This window comes from Jaculus jaculus, chromosome 8 (assembly GCF_020740685.1).
Source record: "Jaculus jaculus isolate mJacJac1 chromosome 8, mJacJac1.mat.Y.cur, whole genome shotgun sequence".
Lineage (NCBI taxonomy): Eukaryota > Metazoa > Chordata > Mammalia > Rodentia > Dipodidae > Jaculus > Jaculus jaculus.
The window spans coordinates 1,945,998-1,960,652 of NC_059109.1; the positions used below are offsets into that span (position 1 = coordinate 1,945,998).

General features: G+C 50.2%; 1 protein-coding gene and 1 non-coding gene across 4 annotated transcripts in view; one reads left to right on the forward strand and one right to left on the reverse strand.

Moving 5' to 3' along the window:
- Positions 1-10,786, reverse strand: part of Tnxb (tenascin XB) — a 74,441-nt gene extending 63,655 nt beyond the window's left edge. For all 3 annotated transcript variants that reach the window (XM_045157327.1, XM_045157326.1, XM_045157329.1), the window contains exon 1: positions 10,637-10,786. The gene's annotated coding sequence lies outside the window, so the exon portion shown is untranslated. The remainder of the gene's footprint in view (positions 1-10,636) is intronic.
- On the forward strand, positions 326-451 carry LOC123463261. Its single transcript, XR_006638848.1, has one exon. It is a non-coding gene; the product is annotated as a U6atac minor spliceosomal RNA (small nuclear RNA).
- Positions 10,787-14,655: the final 3,869 nt, after the last annotated feature.

Genomic DNA, 14,655 nt, shown 5'->3' on the forward strand with positions numbered 1-14,655 from the left:
CTGGCACCTCTGGTCTCTACTTCTCTTTCTGATATCATTTGCTTACCCTGCCTCCCTTATTTATTTAAAACTGGATTCTGGGCTGGAGAGGTGGCTTAGTGGTTAAGGCACTTGCCTGTGAAGCCTAAGGACCCATGTTCAATTCTCCAGGTCCCACATAAGCCAGACACACACGGTGACACAAGTGTGCAAGGTTGCACATGTGCACAAGATGGCACACGCATCTGGAGTTAGATTGCAGTAGCTGGAGGCCCTGGCACCAATTCTCTCGCGTGCATGCTCTCTCTCTCTCTCTCCCTCGCTCTCTCATAAAAATAAATTTTCAGTGTTGTATGAAAGGAGAGAAGGTCAGCACACTCGTTGACAAGGACGGAAGAGGCCCTTGGGCCTTATAGCATGCATATGGTTAAGGCATTGCCACCTACTTTATGGCATCTAACCACAGTTTTTAAGTAAAGCTTTTAAAACTTAATAAGATGTTCAATATATTCGCTTAAAAAATAAAATGAATTTCCAAAAAGTTTTTTTTTTTTAAGCTGGCAGCTGGAGAGACAACTTAATGGTTAAGGTGCTTGCCTGCAAAGCTTAAGGACTCAGGTTCGATTCTCTAGGTCCCCCATAAGCCACATGCACAAGGTGGCACATGCATATGAAGTTTGCAGTGGCTAGAGGCCCTGGTGCATCCATTCTCTCTCTCTTCTCTCTCCTTCCCTCCTTCCCTCCCTCCCTCTCTCTCTCTGTCTCTAATAAATAAAAATAAACTGGATTCCAGGGGCTGGAGAGATGGCTCAGCAGTTAAGGCACTGGCCTACAAAGCCTAATGACCTGGGTTCAATTTCCCAGTGCCCATATAAAGCCAGATACACAAAGTGGCACATGCATATGGAGTTTGATTGTAGTGGCTGAGGGTCCTGGTGTGCCCATTCATTCTCATATTCTCTCTCTCTCTGCCTCTGTCTCTCACTGCTTGTAAATAAAAAAGTAAATAAGGACTGAGGAGATGGCTTAGCTGTTAAGGCACTTGTCTTCAAAGCCCAAGGACCCATGTTCTACTCTCCAGATCCCACCTTAGCCAATCCCACAAAGGTGAGGCAAGTGTAAAGTTGTACAGGCCCACTAGGTGGCATAAGTGTCTGGGGTTCAATTGCTGTGGGTGAGGTCCTGGCGAGCCAATTCTCTCTCTCTCTATCTCTCTCTGTCTCACTAAAAAAAAAAAAAAAAAAAGGAAATAATATTTAAAATTGGATTTCATTCCCCCAACCTACTCCAAACTGGTCTTTCATTTGTCCCACAAACACTTCCAGCTCACATTAGCCTAAGGGTCTTCCCTCCATCTAAAAAGCTCTTCACTAAGCTTTTAATAGCTGGCCTCTTTCAGGTCAGTTCTTACCTCACAGGCCATCTGCCCCAAGAGGCCTTTTTTATGTGACCCTGGGTGGGAGCAGCCTCCCCCAGCTCCTATTTCAGTGGTCTGCTCATGTTCCCAATGGCAGCTTCTCCTGCCCTAGTGTTTGCGTGTGTTTATTTGTGTATCCTTTTTTGTTGCTGTTGTTCAAAGTACGGTCTCGCTCTAGGGTGGCCTCAATTCATGGTGATCCTCCTACCTCTGCTTGGAATTAAAGGTGTGCACCATCATGCCTGGCTCGTGTGTGTGTGTGTGTGTGTGTGTGTGTGTGTGTATTTATTTATTCATTTGAGAGTGACAGAGAAGGAGGCAGAGAGAGAGATGGGGGGGGGGGAGAAAATGGGAGCGCCAGAGCCTCCAGGCATTGCAAACGAACTCCAGATGCATGTGCCACCTTGTGCATCTGGCTTACATGGGTCCTGGGGAATAGAGCCTCCAACTGGGGTTCTTAGGCTTCACAGGCAAGCGCCTAACCACTAAGCCATCTCTCCAGCCATTTTTTTTTTTAACTTTACTATTTGAGAGAGAGAGAAAAAGAGGCACATAGAGAGAGAATGGGTGCGCCAGAGCCTCTGGCCTCTGCAAACGAACTCCAAATGCATGCGCCACCCTGTGCATCTGGCTTTCTGTGGGTCCTGGGGAACCAAACCTGGGTCCTTTGGCTTTGCTGGCAAGCCATCTCTCCAGCCCTACTTGTGTATTTTTCTCCCTCTACTGGGGTGGGAACAAGCACCTCACATCCTGGCTCTGCTGTAATTCTGTGCTTAACACATAACTGTTTAGATAAATGTGCCATCCAACACATCTGTGTTCGATATCAGAACCAGTCCTTCCCCAAGCACCGCAATCCCAGCGCCCCAGCTCCTGCTGTCTGCTCAGAATCCTTTATTTATAGAAATTCTTTCCCTCTCTTTTCTTTTTTCTACCCTTTCTTTATTTTCACTTTTTGCTTTTTGACAATCTCATCTAGCCTAAATTGACCCCAAATTCACTATGTAGCTGAGGATGACCTTGAACTTTGACCCACCTGCTTCCACCTCTGAGTGCTGAGATTATAGGTGTACACCACCACATCTGTCTGGCTTCCCTGGTCTTCTTAACTTTTGAGGTAGAGTCTCATTCTAGCCCAGGCTGACCTGGAAGTCACTCTGTAGTCTCAGGCTGTCCTTGAACTCACAGCAATCCTTCTACTTCTGCCTCCCAAGTGCTAGGATTAAATGTGTGTGTCATCACGCCCAGCCCCGTCAGTTTTTCTATGACCTTAAATATTTCTCATTTAAATTATTTTAAATTTTTATTTATTTATTTGAGAGAGGGAGGGAGAGAAAGAGAGAGAGAATGGGCATGCCAGGGCTTCCAGCCACTGCAAAAGAACTCCAGATGCATGTGCCCCTTGTGCATCTGGCTTACATGGGTCCTGGGGAATCAAACTGGGGTCCTTTTCACTTTGCAGACAAGTGCCTTAACCACTAAGCCATCTCTCCAGCCCCAATATTTCCCATACAAAAACACACAGGGGCAGGGCAAGGTGACACATGCCTTTAATCCCAGCACTAGGGAGGCAGAGGTAGGAAGATCACTGAGGCCACCCTGAGACAACATAGTGAATTCCAGGTCAGCCTGGGCTAGAGTAAGACCCTACCTTGAAAAAAAAAAATCCTTCACTTAAATAACCACAATGATAAGCCACTAAATGTGCCTCATGTCTGAAATTAAGAAAACCACAGTGAGGCTGGGGAGATGGCTCAGCAGTTAAAGGCACTTTCTTACAAAGCCTAACAGCTTGAGTTAAATTCCCCAGTAATCACGTAAAGCCAGATACACAAAGTGGTGCATGCATCTGGAGTTCGTTTGTAGTGGCTGGAGGCCCTGGCACACCCATTCTTGTGTGCTCTCTCTCTCTTCATCTTTCTTTCAAACTAGTAAATAAAAATTTTTCTAAAAAGACATTCTTGGGCTGGAGAGATGGCTCATGTGGGACCTAGAGAATCAAACCTGGTGTGCCCATTATCTCTCATTCTATCTCTCTTCTTTCTCTGTTTCTGCTCACAAAGAAAATAAATAATATATTTAAAATTAAAAAGACATCTACAGCTGGGCATGGTGGTACACATCTTTAATCCCAGTATATAGGAGGCAGAGGTAGGAGGATCGCCGTGAGTTCGAGGCCACCCTGAGACTACAGAGTTAATTCCAGGTCAGCCAGGACCAGAGTGAGACCCTACCTCGAAAAACCAAAAAAAAAAAAAAAAAAAAAAGAAAGAAAGAGAGATGCCCACAGTTGTTTGCTATTGGCAATAATATGAAGCAACTAGAGCTTGCATCTGTTGTGAGCAGAAGCATCAGTTGGTGCCACCAATTTGGAAAACTGCTTGAGGACTGGAGAGATTGCTCAGCTGTTAAGGTGCTTGTCTGCAAAGCCTAAGGACCCAGGTTTGATCCCTCAGTACCCACATAAAGCCAGATGCACAAGATGGCGCATGCATCTGGAGTTCATTTGCAGTGGCTAGAGACCCTGGCATGCCACTGTGTGTGTGTCTCTCTCTCATAAAATAAATAAAAATTAAGCCAGTTGTGGTGGCGCACACCTTTCATCCCAGCACTCAGGAGGCAGAGATAGGAGGATCACTTTGAGTTTGAGACCACCCTGAGACTACATAGTGAATTCTAGGTCAGCCTGAGCTACAATGAGACCCTACCTCAAAAAAGAAAAAAATACAATAAATAAATAAATAAAATTTTTTTAAAAAAACTTTTGCCTGGAAAACCATTTGGTAGTTACTTGCTACTTGTTACCTACAGCACATAGCTTACAACCCAGCAACTCTACTTGGGGTAAATATCCCACGGAAATGACTGCACACGCCCTCCAAAGGCACATACAATAATACTCATGAGAGCTTTTTTTTTTTTTTTTTTTTTTGGTGGTTGCCGTTTGGAGATTGTGTCTTTTACTATGTAGTCCAGTCTGGTCTTGAACTAATAATGCTCCTGCCTCAGCCTCATGAGTTTTGGAATTATAGGCATGCACCATCACACCCTGCTGGCTGTGCATCAGATTGATTTCTGTTAGCCCAAACTAGAAACAATTCAAGTGTGTGTTAACTAGTCTGGATAAACAATGTCAGAATCATAGAATAGAGTATTACACAAGAAAAAGTTGTTGCTATGTGCCACCAGTGAATTTCACACGTGAAATGCTAAGCAAAGGAGAGCGGACGTAGAAAGAGCAGTCGGGCTCGGGCGAGGACTCAGCGGAAGGTACTTGTTTACAACGCCTGACGACCCAGACCCAGGCTCGATTCCCCAGCACCCTCACAAAGCTGATGCACAAAGTGGCACATGCACCTGGAGTTTGTTTGCAGTGGCCAGAGGCATCCATTCCCTTTCTCTATCTGTCTCTTTCAAATACTAAAATAATATATTTTTTTAAAAAACAGGCAGGGCTGGGCGTGGTGGCACACACCTTTAATCCCGGCACTTGGGAGGTAGAGGTCGGAGGATTACCGTGAGTTCGAGGCCAGCCTGAGACTCCATAGTGAATTCCAGGTTAGCCTGGACTGGAGCAAGACCCTACCTCGAAAAACAAAAACAAAACAAAACAAAAAAAGCCAGGCGTGGTGGCATACACCTTTAATATCAGCACTAAGGAGGCAAAGGTAGGAGGATCAAGGCCACCCTGAGACTATCAAGTGAATTCCAGGTTAGTCTGAGCTAGATTGAAACCCTACCTCAAAAAAAAAAAAAAAAAAAAAGAATCCTTCCTTGATGCCACATGCTCCACCACATCCCTCCAACAGCCACACACTTCTTGTCTGTAGTTGCTAGATAAATCTGTACTTTCTGTTCCCATTTCCTCATATCCCAACACGCCTCAGTCCACTCCTGATGTCTTCCCCACCCCTTGAACTGACAACAATTCTCTCCATAGGCTCCCAAAAAGTCCAAGGGATGCTTATCTTCATCATGTAGGTGGGTACTCTCATCCAGATGGGTGATGTCAATTTCGGAACTATACACAGTGTGTAAAACCAATCCAGTCATCTCTTCTACCTCCATAGCAATCTCCTCTCTCCCTGGGCAAGTCCTCCATAACTGGACTCGGATTGCCTTGCCACCACCCTCCTCCTCCTCCTCCCAGTGTTCCCCAGTCTGTTTGCCATTCACCATTCACCCAGCTTTATAAGCTACAAGCCTAAAGGCCCACTCAGTGACTCGACAGCTCATTTCCTTCTCTCTTACCGCAGTTGCCTATGGTCCAGCTGCCCTTGCCCGACAACTGCCATCACCACCTCGCTGATCCCTCTGCTTCCACTCACCCTCCATGGTCTCCTCCGCTGACTCCCTTCCAAATTATCTTAGAACACCGACCTACAGCCACCCCACTCTAGCGTAGTGGTCAGAATTAAGCCCATTACACTCCATATTCCTTCCTAACCGCAGGTCCCTCCCTGCAAAGCATGCTTGCTCTTAGCCCCTCTTTCTTCAGGTCTCATGTCCTCATCACGCCCTCAGGGAAGCGTCCCAACCAGGCCAGGCCCTTTCATATGGTATTGCACTCTGTGGAACTTGTGTAACATGTATGATGATCTGTGGTCCTAGATGAAGATATGGTGATGGGCTCATGTGTTACTTTCGTGCCCACTTTCAATTTGCCCATTTCATTATGCAGTAAGGTCTACTGGGAAAAGTGTGGGACTTGTTTTTTTTCCCTTTTTCTCCTCAGTTGTGTATCCTTGCATCTAGCACAAAGTGCCCAACACACATTTATTGACTATCACCGTGAACAAAAAGCTAACTTCAGTCCAGGACTGGCAGTAAGGCTGGAGCCAAGGACAGGACCAAGGTCAGGGCTAGGACCACGGACAGTGTCTGAGACTGGAAGTCCCTTAGAAACAGTAGCCAGGCCAGAAGACGAGTGGGAGACCAGGCTGTGACGGGTCCTGAAAGTTCCAGATGGTACAAACATTTTAGGAGATTGTTTGGCAGAACATACTCGACATAGTAAAGCCACCCCACCCATGCATTCAGAACACAACCGACAGAAGTATGGGTCACAGTAGCCCCAAAGGGGATCCCCAAACATCTGCATCAGTAGGAGGCATTGAACCAACTGGCTTGTTCATAACACAGTGAAATAAAGAGACACAGTGAGAAATGCACTAAAGCTCACTTGATATTAGTTACGTGTAATCATGCGGGTGGGGCTGAACATGAGGAACAGGCCAGGCACATGCAAGAGCATGCTTGATACTTCTGCCTAAATGAAGTCTAAGGAGAGCAGACAGTAGTGCTCTGAGTCAGCGTGCGGAGCTCTTGGACAAGTGGGGAGGGGCAGCTGGCAGCAACCAGAAGAGAAATAGTGGAAAAATTCTGCTAAGAAAATCTATTTTGGGGCTGGAGAGATAGCTTAGTGGTTAAGGTGTTCGCCTGCAAAGCCAAAGGACCCAGGTTTGATTCCCCAGTACCCGTGTAAACCAGATGCATACAGTGGCACATGAGTCTGGAGTTTGTTTGCCTCTCTCTCTCTCTCTCTCTCTCTCTCTCTCTTTCTCTCTTTTTGAGGTAAGGTCTCACTCTACTCACTCTAGTCCAAGCTGACCTGGAATTCACTATGGAGTCTCAGGGTGGCCTCAAACTCATGGCAATCCTCCTACCTCTGCCTCCCAAGTGCTAGGATTAAAAGTGTGCACCACCAAGCCGGGCTTGCCTGTCTCTCTAAATAATTTTTAAAATATTTTATTTATTTATTTGAGAGAGAGAGAGAGATCAAATGAGCATGCCAGGGCCTCTAGCCACTGCAAATGAATTCTAGACCTGCGCATCTGGCTTATGTGAGTCCTGGGGAATCAAACCTGGGTCTTTGTGCTTTGCAGACAAGCATCTTAACCACTAAAACCATCTCTCCAGCCCATAAATAATTTTTTTAAAAAGGAAATATAAGCTGGGTGTGGTGGCACACATCTTTAATCCCAGCACTCGGGAGGCAGAGGTAGGAGGATCGCCTTGAGTTCAAGGCCACCCTGAGACTACATAGTGAATGCCAGATCAGCCTGAGCTACAGCAAGACCCTACCTCGAAAAACAACAAAAAAAAAAAAAAAAAAGAAAGAAAGAAAGAAAAAAAAGAAAAAGAAAAAGAAAAAAGGCATCGTGGCACACACCTTTAATCCCAGCACTTGGGAGGTAGAGGTAGGAGGATCGCTGTGAGTTTGAGAATAGCCTGAAACTACAGAGGGAGTTAGTTCCAGGTCAGCCTGGACAAAAGTAAGACCCTACCTCGAAAAAAGCAAAACACACACATACACACAAACTTGGGTGGGGGGGCAGACCACTTAGCATACACAAGCCCCTGGGTTCAATTCCCAGCACTTTGAGACAGAGGAGAGGGAGGAGAGAGAGAAAAATGAGATGAGCACTGGACAGATGGCTTAGCAGTTAAGGCTCTTGCCTGCGAAGCCTAAGGACCTGGGTTCAACTCCCCAGAACCCACATAAGCATATGGTGGCACAGGCAATTTATTTGCAGTGGCATGAGGCCCTGGTGTGCCCATTCTCTCTCTCTTTCAAATAAATACAATAAATAAATTTAAAATTTTTTTAAGGAAAAATGAGATGATTGATTGTAGATTCAAACTCAGGCCTCGCACATGCTGGATAAATACTCTATTGCTGAGCCACATACACCTTGAAGGCCGATTTTGTTTAAACAATTTAGGACGCTGGGACTGGAATCTAAAGAAAATCTTGTTTCTTAATCTGGGTGGGTGGTTACCTGACTGTGTTTGTTTGTGGAATTCACTGAGGCAACGGATGGAGACAGTTTCAGAGGAAAGGCGTGAGAGACAGGAGAGAGGGCTTTGCTGAGGACAGTGGCGGTTGGCAGGTACTCAGAGAAGCTGGGAAGAGCAGGGCAGGGTGGATGGTGGAAATGCGAACTGGCCAGGAGGGAGAGCTCCCCGACTCCCCACCACCAACAAACAGATTTCCTTGAATCCTCTAGGGCAGAAGGGAGTTTTCAGGGCACTAGCCTCCACACTCCCCCACGGGCAGCCAAGCGACATGAGGGGAGCTGGACAACAGTCTGTGTCCGTAGAGAGAGGCACCCACCCCAGAAAGCCAGGCCCAAACGCCTGGGTGCTGAGCAGGGCTTCCCTCAGCTGGGGGTGGAGGCCACCCTACCGGTCACTGAGGGTTCAAGGCCCGCACCAACCATGGCGCACAAGCACACTTGTAAGCGCCATATGCAAGTGCGCTCTCTGGGCGCCTCCTCAGATGCTGTAATTATGAACACCAGCCCTCACGTCAACCCAAAAGACGCCCACATCTTTGTCGGTGTGTGCCGAGAGACCGCCCCTTCTAGCCGCTGGCAGGAGGAAGGGGACTGCCTAAGAAAGCCTCTGCCTGGGCAGCTGGACCCTGCCTCTCCAGCGCCCGCAGGGAGTGAGTGGGGTTCTCGGCAGCAGGAAGCACATAGCACCCTATGGATGTCCCAGAGACTCCTTCCCAGTCCTCTGCCTCACGTCACCACCGCTCCTCAGTGCCCCTCCCAGCTCTCGGAAAATCCTGACCCCTCTTTTGGCACTGGGCAAGCGGAGAACTCTGGTGTCTCCTGTCTCCTCTGCGCCTGCCTCTCTGAGTGTGTTCAGGGAGGGGCGGCCTCACCCTCTTGGCATCTTCCCACAGTTGGAGGACTGGCAGGGGTGGGGGCACCTTCCCAAACTGTGACTCAGCATTCCTGGTATTCAGTGTATGGCCAACTTTGACACTTTGCTCATTGGGGGACCATAAGTCCCATGGGGTGGGAAAGAGACAAACTTCCATGAGGGATGTTCCAGGGCTGGCGTTTGGTCCCACCCCAATACCTTCTTCTGCACCCCCCTCCACGAATCTGGCAGTGAGAGGTGAAGAAAGGATTCCAGGTGTGAGAAATGGGGTGAGGTCTCAGATACTGGGCTTGAGCATGACAGGGAGGGGGTGCCAGTAAGGGGTGCCACCTGACCATCTGAGGCATTCAGATTTCTTTTATTGGGAAGCCAGCAGATGAACCATGAGGATAGAAAAATTAAGAAAAAGGCGCCTTAAATCCCAGCACTAGGGAGGCAGAGGTGTAAGGATTGTCTTGAGTTCAAGAACACTCTGATGCTTCATAATGAATTCTGGGTTGGCCTGGCCTAGAGTGAAACCCTACTTGGAAAAAAAAGGAAGGAAAAGAGGAAAGAAGGGAAGGAGGGAGGAAGGAAGGAAGAAGATAAAAGGGAGGGAGTAAGGGAAGGAAGGACGGAAGGAAGGAAGGTAGGAAGGATAGAGAGAAAGGAAGGAAGGAAAGAGAGAGAGGGAAAGAAAGAAAAAGAAAGAAAGAAAGAGGCTTTGAGACCTGAAGTGGGAAAGGTCAGGAGGCCAGTGGAGACAGGAGGGCGGAGCGGGTCGTGCGCTTGAGCGGCAGGCAGTTCGAGGACCCCGAGGTGCCCGTCGGGGAAGAGGGGAGGGGGCTGCAGCCCGGGAAGCGGGGCGGGGCGGGGCAGCCGGCAGCTGTTTCCGACTCGTTTCCCTTCAGTTCCACTTCCAGTTGTTTCTAAGCGTTAAATTCTTTCCATGCGAGATAAGGGGCCCGCCCCACCCGGGGCGTGTCACGTGTATGGGGACGGATGGTTCCGGCCCACAACGGCCGGGGGGAGGCCGCGGAGCCCGCCCGGTGCCCTGGGGACACGGCGCCGCCGCGCGCTGGACGGTCCCGGCGCCCTTCCCGCAGCCTCGGGCCTCACTCTCTGGGGAGCCCCGGACTTCTAACGCGGTGAGCTGGGTCACCTGCAGTCCCTCCCGGGTCACGGCCAGCAGCTAGCCCAGCCCCGGCGCTGGCCCGCTCCGAGCCTCGCTGGACACTTCACCGCGTCCACGGCGGGCGCTCTCCTTCTTCCCAAGGTCCAGCTGGCCAGAATCGCAGCCTGGCCTCGTCCTCCCTTGCAGCCCGGCACCCCCGGACCACTGCCTGCAGGCACCGTGCTGCAGACACTTGACCCCGGATTCCCGCGGGTTGTCCCCCTCGTGTGCCTGCAGCATCCCCTGCCAACCCTGGTGTATGCAACACGCGCGAGCACACAGGGAGCTTCCATTTCCTCTGACCCGGGAGGCACTCCTGAGAGCTCTGCCACACCTTCGGCTGAGGTGCAGGACAAGAGAGGACCACCCCCCCCCAACTCCTCCTTCTGGGTTTCGCAGAGCTTGGTACTCACCCGGGGAACCGGACCGCCGCTTTGCCTCTGCACCTGCCCAGTCCAGTCCCGGGCGCCCCAGGGTACCTACCCCCGCGGCAGCCCTGCCCGCCCCAAGACTCCGCACTTGTCCCAGCGCCCAGGCTTCTTCTCCGAGCCACCACCACTGTGGGTCTCGGCAGCGGCAGAGGAGGAGGGCTCCCTACGGCAGGCAGGGGAGGAGAAGGGGAGGACTAGCCTGAGGTCAGGAGCAGAGAGAGGGCCGGCCCTCCCACCCTCCAGACCCTCCCACAAGCCCCTCCCCGCTGCAGGACGGGAGCCCTGCATACCCTCGCCTCACCTCCCTGCTCCTCGTCTTACCACCCATGTCTCTCCCCCCCCTTTTTTATATTTAATTTTTATTTATTCATTTATTTGACAGAGAAAGAGACAGAGAGAATGGGTACGTCAGGGCCTCGAGCCACTGCAGACGAACTCCAGACGCATGCGCCCCCTTGTGCATCTGGCTTCCGTGGGTCCTGGGGAAACGAACCTGGGGTCCTTTGGCTTTGCAGGCAAATGCCTTAGCCGCTAAGCCATCCCTCCAGCCCCATCTCTCCCCCTTTTAAGTCCTCCCCTCCCTAGGTTTTGCCAAACCTGACACCCCCTATGCCTTGTTCCCCATCATTTCCCCACGTGTGGCCCCTTCTCTTTGACCCATTTTCTCAGCACCAATCTTCGAGGCCAGCCCCCCACCCTACCTCCCTCCAGGCCGCTGCTCTAACTTGTTGCTCAGCACCAGCTACAGCTCCGCTCTGGCTGTGTCCTGCAGGGAGAGAGCTGGGGGTGGGAGGCAGTCCCCCCTCAAGCCTAAACCCCTCCAACCCGAGACTGTCCCTGGAGCTGCGCCAAGTCACCACCCTGCACCCCACCGCGCCCTCCTGTGCCGCGGCCCATGGCTTCTTGGCTTCTCCGTCCTGGTCCACGCTCTCCTGTCTGGCGACACGATAGCTAACCCCCTTTATCATTCTCTCGTCTCAGCAAATTCCTAGAGAACTGGCGGGTGAGACTTGGGCAGTGGCTGAGCAAAGGCTGGCTAAACACCAGGTCGGATCACTTGGGAAGGGAAGGAGGGGAGAGGGGAGACAGGGAAGAAAAGTCAGGAGGAAGTATGGGGATGGGCACCCGCTGAACACGGTGGCGTTCAGCCCTGCGTTCGCCTCCTGAGCTGCTGAAGGAAGAACTTTTGTTGGCCACAGCAGAGATACATTCAAGCTGGGGGGAACCTCCGCCCCACTCCACACGGTGGACAGGGTTCTCTCAACGCCGTGGCAAACCTCATTACTGAGGTGTTCCTTGGCCAAGTCTGGTGATGGGAAAGGAATTTGAGGCTATGAAGATGGCTCAGCAGTTAAAGGTTTGCTTGCAAAGCAGCAGCCTGGGTTTGATCTCCCAGGACCTATTTAAAGCCAGATGCACTAAGTGGCTCATGCATCTGTAGTTTGTAGTTTGTAACAGCAAGAGACCCTGGCACACCCATCATTATTCTCTTTATTTGCAAAATTAATATATATATATATGTATTTATTTGCAAGCAGAGAAAGAGAGAAGAGAGGTGGGGAGAGAAGGGGAGAAAATGGGTACACCAGGGCCTCTAGCCACTGTAAATAAACTTCAGATGCATGCACCACTTTGTGCATTTGGCTTTACATGGGTACTGGGAAATTGAACCTAGGTTGTTAGGCTTTGCAGGCAAAAGCCTTAACCATTGAGCTATCTCTCTAGCCCCAATAAAAAAAAAAAAACCTATTATTCATTGGAGAGAGACTGGGAAAGAAAGCAAGACACAGATAGAATGAGCGTGCCACAGCTTCTACCCACTGCAAATGAATTCCAGGTGCATGCGCCACCTTGTGCATCTGGCTTACATGGGTACTGGGGAATCGAACCTGGGTCCTTAGGCTTTGCAGGACTGCTAAGCCATCTCTCCATCCCCCCATTTTTTTTGTTAAAAAAGGAAAAGGGGAGTCAGGCAGAGTGGCACAGCCCTTTAATCCTTACACTTGAGAGGCAAAAGTGGAGGATCACTGTAAATTCAAGGCCAGCTTGGAGCTACAGAATTCCAGGTCAGCCTGGGCTAGAGTGAGACCATATCTTGAAAAAAAAAAAATAGAAGAAAAAAAAAAGGAAAATGGGGAGGGACAGGTGTGGTGGCGCAAACTTTTAATCTCATCACTTGAGAGGTAGGAGAATCACTGTAAGTTCAAAGCTAGCCTGGACTACAAAGTGAGCCCCAGGCTAGCCTGGACTAGAGTGAGACCATACTTGGGGGAAAAAAAAAAAGGAAAAGGGGGTTGGAGAGATTGCTCAGTGGTTAAAGGTGCTTGCTTGAAAAGCCTGCCAGCCTAGGTTCACTTTCCTAATACCCATGTAAAGCCAGATGCCCAAAGTAGTGCATGCATCTGGAGTTTGTTTGCAGTGGCAAGGGGCCATCGTATCTTCTCTCTGTTTGCAAATACATAAAAATATTTCTTGCAGGGCATGGTAGCACACACCTTTAATCACAGCACTTGGAAAGTAGAGGTAGGAGGATCACCAAGAGTTCAAGGCCACCCTGAGACTATATAGTGAAATCCAGGTCAGCTTGGGCTAGAGAGAGACTCTACCTCAAAAAACCAAAAGAAGGGGCTGGAGAGATGGCTTAGCAGTTCAGGTGCTTGCCTGTGAAGCCTAAGGACTCAGGTTTGAATCCCCAGTATCCACATAAGCCAGAAGCACCAGGTGGCACATACATCTAGAGTTCCTTCGCAGAGACTCAGAGGCCCTGGCACATCCGTTCTCCCTCTCTCTCAAATACAAAATGTATATATATATATGAAAAAAACAAAAACATTTCTTGAGGGATTTAAAGGGGTACTTACTGTATCTGGTGTCACACATGGGTCATGGTACAGGTGTCCAGACCCAGATATGGAGCCACAGATGTGCCCGAGTCAGGGTAAGCTGGCATAGCACGTGACTGTAGCCACTGCCACAACCCCCATGTGGGCAAGGGCAGAGGCACACATGGGCTATCGCATGGGTGTCCCCGTGTGTCTGTTTGTTCCTGGCTTTGATGGGGAAGATGAAATCAGCATGTGGGGTGGAGTTGGGCTCAGCTTCCTTCCCGCCTTGACCTGAAGCCCCAGGGCCAGGAGGTGACAGCTTCCTTCAGATCTCCCAGCGGGCGGCAAGGACAACAGTGGTTGACAAGGTGAGAGAGGGAGTCCTCCAACGACATGACGGAGGGAGAACAGACTGCACCCTCAGATTTCAGAAACATGGTCCGTGGTCATATCCATTTCTCCCCTTGGTTCGGCTTGGCTTTATTATTTAGCAAGTAGGGTCATCCTAAGTACATCTGGCCCCATGAGTGGCCAGGAGACACTGGAGAGAAGCTGGCATGAGGGGATCCTGGAAACTGGATACTTGAGCCTTAAGACATAGTGTAGGGCTGGCTTATGGGCTTTCAAGGCATCCGAGAAACGGACTGCATGCTTGACAGGCAGGTCCAGAGTTAACCACTGTCTAGAACCGTTCACCTCTGGGACTTCCCCCTCTTGGAGGGGCTCGTGTCTGACATGTTTGCATCTCTGCAGAGATCTCTGCCAAACCACACACAGCCCAGGTGCCACCAAACTCTTGTCAACTCTTAAGTGTGAGCGCAGTGGGGGAAGACAGGGAAGCAGGGTGAGGGGCAGTGAACCAGTTTAAGGACATGGAAGCCCAGGGTCCGAGCTGGGCCGGCTTCACTGAGGTGTCCCTGGTGGTGGGAGAGGCCATGCTGTACAGAACTGTGTGCAGAATGGCTCTTCCCAAGACCCTCAGTCGGGGTGTGGGGTTCTCTGAACGACCCTCTCTGCATTCCTGTCCTGACCCCAGGACAAGAGCTGCAGGACAAGAGGAAGGGCAGCTGAGGGCGAGGGCCTGACGGGTGGAGGGGAGTGAAGACGCGAGGCCAGAGGCCGTGATCCAAAGAAGTCCCAGAGAGGGGAAGACAGGAAACTCGTCCTGGGCTCCTG